Source organism: Pinus tabuliformis, chromosome 2_2, assembly GCF_031772625.1.
Source record: "Pinus tabuliformis cultivar Carrire ecotype Pingquan chromosome 2_2, CPIR1, whole genome shotgun sequence".
NCBI lineage: Eukaryota > Viridiplantae > Streptophyta > Pinopsida > Pinales > Pinaceae > Pinus > Pinus tabuliformis.
The window spans coordinates 138,788,362-138,795,415 of record NC_142300.1 but is presented as its reverse complement, the minus strand read 5'-3'; the positions used below and the strand labels follow the sequence as shown (position 1 = coordinate 138,795,415).

The 7,054-nt window shown below is 29.3% G+C and overlaps 1 long non-coding RNA gene across 6 annotated transcripts; it reads right to left on the bottom strand.

Annotated features, from left to right (window-relative positions):
* Nucleotides 1-888: 888 nt before the first annotated feature.
* On the bottom strand, nt 889-1,955 carry LOC149191692 (uncharacterized). Of its 6 annotated transcripts, none has more exons than XR_016254841.1 (4): nt 1,784-1,955; nt 1,473-1,520; nt 1,352-1,395; nt 889-1,252 (listed from the first exon to the last, which is right to left on the bottom strand). It is a non-coding gene; the product is annotated as an uncharacterized LOC149191692 (long non-coding RNA). The 6 variants fall into 6 exon arrangements; XR_016254837.1 differs by having other exon boundaries at nt 1,789-1,941; XR_016254839.1 differs by having other exon boundaries at nt 1,748-1,931.
* Nucleotides 1,956-7,054: the final 5,099 nt, after the last annotated feature.

The following is a 7,054-nucleotide window of genomic DNA, read 5'->3' as shown; positions in this document are numbered from 1 at the left end:
TCATTAAAATATGATGCATCTAGCTGAGGAAGGTCATCATGACAAAGAGTCATTTGGTCTCTCAGAGGACTGAGGAGGAAATTGCAAGTAGACACTTTAATTTCGTTTCTTTTGTTATTATTTTAATTTCTTAGAGAAACAATACTTAGGAAGATAAAAGTTGAAATTAAACAAGATGTTGTAGTTAATTATTATTATTATTTTTTTTTCATGTTAACTTTTACATATCATAGCATAGGGAAACAAACAATTTTAGAACTCAAAATGAACTATCAAAATGTAACTAACAACAGTTAAGAGAAACTTTAATTTCGTTTCTTTTGTTATTATTTTAATTTCTTAGAGAAACAATACTTAGGAAGATAAAAGTTGAAATTAAACAAGATGTTGTAGTTAATTATTATTATTATTTTTTTTTTCATGTTAACTTTTACATATCATAGCATAGGGAAACAAACAATTTTAGAACTCAAAATGAACTATCAAAATGTAACTAACAACAGTTAAGATAAACTGTTTCTAGGAAATTATTGAAAAGGAGACAGAATGCATTGTAACAAGTTCGACTGTTAGAGAAAGAGAAATATAATAAAAACATCTTTGAGCACACAACTTATATTTTGGCATCCCACAATTGTCTATCTACGTTTGTTGAATTGCTTGATACAATGAAATAAAATTCTCTCGTATCTATTCTACAAAGCATATATAAATTGTTCTACTTGTATTGACTAAACAGTCCGACAAATCAACAAAATTTTGCAAGTATAGACACTGAAGAAACTAGAGAGACGAGGCCGTATAGGCCCAGAATTACTAAATCAAAAGAGGGAAAGGAGTTTGTGGAAGATACTCAAATTTTGAACAGAAAAGGCAAAGACCAATAGTACAGGTATTTTTTGAAGAGGAAACCCTCTCCTTTTATTCAGAAAAGTAACCGTAAATCTCTATTCAATATACATACAGTCTATGCAAATTAACGCTATACAAATCGAATGAGATTGTAATAGTGGACGAGTTTTAGAAACCCTAACTGTAAACAAACCTACAACAACAACACAGAACAGAAACATTGCAAGTCTAACCGCCTCGACTACATTATATCGTCCAGCCAAAAGTCTTCACAACACACTACCCTAACCAAAGCCAGCGACAGAGATAAACAAGTGAACAAGATTTACAAGGAGCCACCCTACCAGGGTCTAGCCAGCAGGCAACAAAGCTGAAGCCAAGACCTCCTCAACAAACCCACCTGCAACAAAATTGCCAACAATAAAGCGTGAGCATTTCGCGACAAGAATAGAAGAAACGAGGAACAAAAAAAATATGGAAACATAGGGTTCGAGTTTACGAGTGAGGAGATAGAGTGTCTGGTTGCAGTCACCAAGGGTCCCTCTGCTCACAAAGGAGCAAGCGAGTGAGATAAATGTGTAAAAATGGGTGAAGAATGATGGCATAGAACGGGACCTTACCTTGGTCGTTGAAGAAGAAACCGCAGTCGAAGACCTTGAGACCACAACCTGTCAAGGAAACAGGGCAATATGACTAAAGAACTCTGAGAATGGTTGAATCAAAGAAACCAAGGAAGGAACAGTCGCACAGTGAAGCAAAACAATCAATTGTAACCACACACATAGAGAAAATTCACAATATTTTCAAATAAGCTAATTTCCATAGCACAATAGAGTATATTAAGTGCCCAGGCAGAAGAACAAGAGAAAACTAGTGCCAGACAAGTGTATCTCACGAGACAGTTAAGTTGAATAGGTTTCTAGGTCCAGACCGAACCAAAGCACATGAAGCAGCACATTCTTACGGTGAAAATCACACCAGAAGGACTACACAGTGAAACCCTCGAGCTCCAACAGAATGAGGAGCAAATGACGGGGAGAATAGAGCTTGCGGGTCACTTACGAAAGCAGGAGTGAGATTATCGAGGAGTGGACACCTGTCCAAGAACTAACGGTGCTGGTACGAGTCATAATGGGAGCCAAGATATCTAATAAATCATTATAATCAACAGCCAAATAAACTAATCACAGAGTCAATAAAACTATTAATCATTTCAATTAATTTTTATCCATTTATTAAGGTTACGGAGTGTAACGAGGGGCTGGACCCATCAAGTGGTATGAGAGTGGGAAATTGAAAGTGCTTGGATAGACATGGAAATTGGAACACAGGGACGTGGGAGAGGTGTGCCCAGAGTAGTAGATGAAGGATTGAGAGAAGAAACAAGGATCCTTACTACTGGTTTGGAGGTAATGGAAGCAGGAAGGAGAAGGGATCCAGAGATAAGAGATGACACTGAGGAAGAATTCATAGTTACAACAGACCGGTGAGATGAGGAAGGACTGGAAATGAGGTTGTTGAGGCAGCAAGCCCGGACCGGAGATCCCAAATTATGATGGCAACCTGTCCACAGAAGTTCTGTCGAACTGGATTAGCGAGTTGGACAAGTATTTTGAATGTGAAGAGGTGAGTGAGGACCGAAGAGTCAAGTTCGTTGCAACAAAGTTGAGAGGACACACAGCCCTGTGGTGGGACAATGTCCAAGCAGAGAGAAAAAGGATGAACAAGTGACCAATAAAGAAGTGGCCAAGGATGGTGGCCAAGCTGAAAGGTAGATTTCTGCCTAAGGATTACTAGGTTGCACTGTATTGACAGGTGCAAAATGTGAGACAAAAAGGGATGACAATGAGAGAGTATACGGAAGAATCCTACTAGGTAAACTTAGGAGCTGGTTACACTTGAGACATAAAATCCAAATTTTAAATTTTTTAATATGGAAGATGCAATCTTTTAATTTTATAATATGGAATATAAAATACAAAGATAAGTTTTAAAATGTGAAAATAAATTTTAAAACGCAAGTTCTTATAATGAATTTAAAATACATTATATTATAGATATGAACTTGTTTATTTGAAAAGTGAAATTTTAATATTTAAATGTTTGATGTATTAAACCACCAAAATTTATAAAATAAAATCAAAAAGAAATTTAAAAATTTATGTCTACAAGGCATAAAATTTCAATCCTTTTAGATTAACTTGAAACATAAATCCAAATTTTAAATTTTTTAATATGGAAGGATAAAAAATAAAAAATAAAATAAAATAGAATAAAAATTGTTTTAAAGTCTGAGATTAACTTCTAAAAACAAGCTATTAAATGAATTTAAATACATTATATTATAGATATAAATTAGTTTAATTATAAACTGAAAATTTAATATTTAAATATATCATGAGATAAGCAAAATTTTATAAAATAAATGTCATAAAATGCAACAGAAATTTAGAAATTCATGTATATAGGGTATAAAATTTCATTCTTTATTTACATCAACTTGAAACATAATATTTGCATGGTTTGTATAAATGTTCAAAATTTTAAACTTATTATTATTAAGTATATCAAATTTTAACATGTAATTGTATAGAATCATCCAATATAAAAAAATTAATTTTGAATTTCATTTGATCCAAATTTTAAATTTTATAATATGGAATATGAAATACAAAAGTAAGTTTTAGAATGTGAGAACAAATTTTAAAATGAAAGCTATTAAATGAATTTAAAGTACATTACATTACAGATATGAATTAGTTTAATTAAGAACTAAAATTTAAATATTTGATGGTATACTAAAAAAATTATAAGATAAAATGTCATAAAATGCAAAAGAACTTTGGAAATTCATGTCTACAAGGCATCAAATTTCATTTTTTGTTTGATATAAACTTGAAACATAAAATTTTCCATTCTTTGTATAAATGTTCAAATTTTTGAGATTTCATCATTATTAATTATATCAAATTTTAACATGTAATTGTATAGGGTCATCTAATACAAATAATTAATTTTAAATGTCATATTCCAATTCCCATTAAAACATATCCAATCTTTTAATTTTATAATATGGAATATAAAATGCAAAACTAACTTTTAAAATGTGAGAATAAATTTTAAAATGCAGCTTCTTAAATGAATTTAAAACACATTGTATTATAGATATAAATTGGTTTAATTAAAAACTAGAAAATTAATATTTAAATATTTGTTGGAATAAACACAAATTTATAAAATAAATTGCCATAAAATACAAAAGAAATTTAAAAATTCATGTAAAGTTCTATCAACTTGAAACATAAAATTTGAGTTGTTTGTATAAATGTTTAAGTTTTAAGACTTCATCTTTATTAATTATATCAAATTTTAACATGTAATTGTAAAAAGTCATCCAATACAATAAAAAAGAAAAGAAGAGGAGGAGAGAAGTAAGTTTTAAATGTTATTAAAATATGTCCAAACTTTAAATTTTATAATATGGAATATAGAATAAAGACGTAAGTTTTAAAATTCAAGCTCTTAAATGAACTTAAAGTACATTACATTATAGATATAAATTAGTTTAATTAAAAACTGAAAATTCAGTGTTTAAATACTTTATGGGATAAGCAAAATTTTATAATAAAAAAATGTCTTCAGATGCAAAAGAAATTCATGTCTACAACTCATAAAATTTCAATCTTTTCTTACATTATAACTTGAAACATGATATTTGCATTGTTTGTATAAATGTTCAAATTTTGAAATTTATGATTATTAACTATATCAAAATTTTAATCTAAAAAAATAATTTTAAATTTCATTTTCCAATTCTCATTAAAATATATTCAAACTGGTAAATTTTATAATATGCAATATAGAATACAAAAGTAAGTTTTAAAATGTGAGAATAAATTTTAAAATTTTATACAAAAGTAAGTTTAAAATGTGAGAATAAATTTTAAAATAGAAGCTCTTAAATGAGTTTAAAATACATCAAAATTTTGTTTAATTAAAAACTAAAAAATTCATATTTAAATATGTGTTTGACTAAGCCAAAAAATTATAAAATAAAATGCCATAAAAGTTTAAAAGAAATTTAGAAATTCATGTATAAAGTGCAGAAAATTTCAATCTTCATTTATTTAGATTAAATTGAAACATAAATTTTGCATTAACCAAAAAAGGTAGTATCATTATAATATTTTAAGAAAACAAATTAAAAAGATAAAAATAAATGGATAACTCATCACAACATTATAATTCAATTTACAATTATATAATTGGATATCATATAATCCAATACAAATGTATGTAAATTAATTTGAAATGCAAATTTCCCATCCAAACTCATCATTACAATATATTAAAAGATAAATTTGATAGCAATATAATCATTATATTTGAAGATTTCATACAAAAATCACATGTTTTTTCTTTTATAAAATTACAGTTTAAGATACATTTTTTTTCAGCTTAGCTAAGTCAAACATCAAAAGTATTTATATTATTTTGATAAAGCTAGATTAGAAATTAAATATCATATGAATGTAATAAGAGTCCTTGTCTCTCAAACATCAAATTTTAAATAGTTAAATTAACTTAAATAGACAATGTTATGTGTACCACCTTATACACACAAACACAACACCAACAACAACATCACACTCAACAAAAAGGGTACAACACAAAACCCTAAGACACTACACAACACAACACAAATATATCAATTTAAGCTTTTATTTATAATATTCTGAGTAACAAGGAATAGATGGAAAATCATCAGTAGGATAGGGCTCCAAAAAATTTCTAGCCCTGTAACGCCAATCAATCATAAACATTGTACTATAGAGTACACTAAATCCAATAAATTCAAGACCAATAGAAATGTGACCACAACAGAAAGGATCATGAAAGGCACCGACACCAAAATTGATTATGGGGGGCCGAAAACTACAACAAAATACACCAACTCTAGAAGAGGCCACAATGTCCAACGAGAAGTCTCATTGATACAGTCAAAGTTACCCATTAATTCACCTTCTCCCTCTCTCTACTAATACCAAACTACTAATCCATAAACTCATTAAAAAAGGGCAAAAAAAACCAAACCATTGGCACAAGCCAAGACCCTTCGAGCAAAAAGGGCAAAAAGAAATTCCTAGTGGTTACATGCAATTTTTTGTGCACCCCCTCTAGGTTGAAAGGCCCCAGAAATAATCCCACTTAAGACGAGGGAGGGGTGTAACACATCATAATATAATCCACTAGAACTCTCCAAACAGATGTGAGGCTACTTGCCATATTCGTCAATGTAATAAAAAAATTCCCACATATTTGGTGCATCTCGTGGCCATATTTATCATTGTAATAAAAAATGCTCACATATTTGGTGCATACCGTGGCCATATTCATGAATGTAATAAAAAATGCTCACATACTTGGGGCATAGGGTGGGTTGGCCACCCCACCCATCCTCTTGAATTGAAATATGCTGCAATGGGGTGGTGAGCTAGACCCCCAACCTTTTAGGTACTCTTTATATCCAACTCCATGAGGGTATGAAATTCTCGTCATTAATACATCTAAAAAACTAATATGAAACTTAAAATTATAGAATTTAATGTCATACAAACAAATAGAATTGTTCTTTTTTTTGCTTACAAGTGAGCGCCCCCAAACAAATAGAATTGTTCTTTTTTTTGCTTACAAGTGAGCGCCCCCAAAACATTTATTTGAATTATTTTGAAGTACACCAATTTTACATACATGTACTAAAATTAATTCAAAATACATATCATATTTCATGCAAAAAAAAAAATCGGAAGAGAAATGTTGTGATTGGGAATATGAATGTGTGTTTACCAACATCAAATTTTAAAATGTGAAATTGAAAATTAAATACTTTTCTAGCGTCATCAAATAGTGAAACTTTTAAAGGAAAATTTGAAAATGTAAAAATATGCTTGTATAAATTTTTAAAATTTTGAACTTCATCATTATTAATTATAGCTAATTTTAACATGTAATTGATGTCATACAAACAAATACACTTTTTTTTTTTGGCTTACAAGTAGCCTCCCCCAAACATTTATTTGAATTATCTTTGAAGTACACCAATTTTACATACACTTATTAATACATATAATATGCCATATTAAACTCACAAGAGAAAGTTATCAAAAATTAATAATTTTATGTGTGATTCGGGATGTATGAA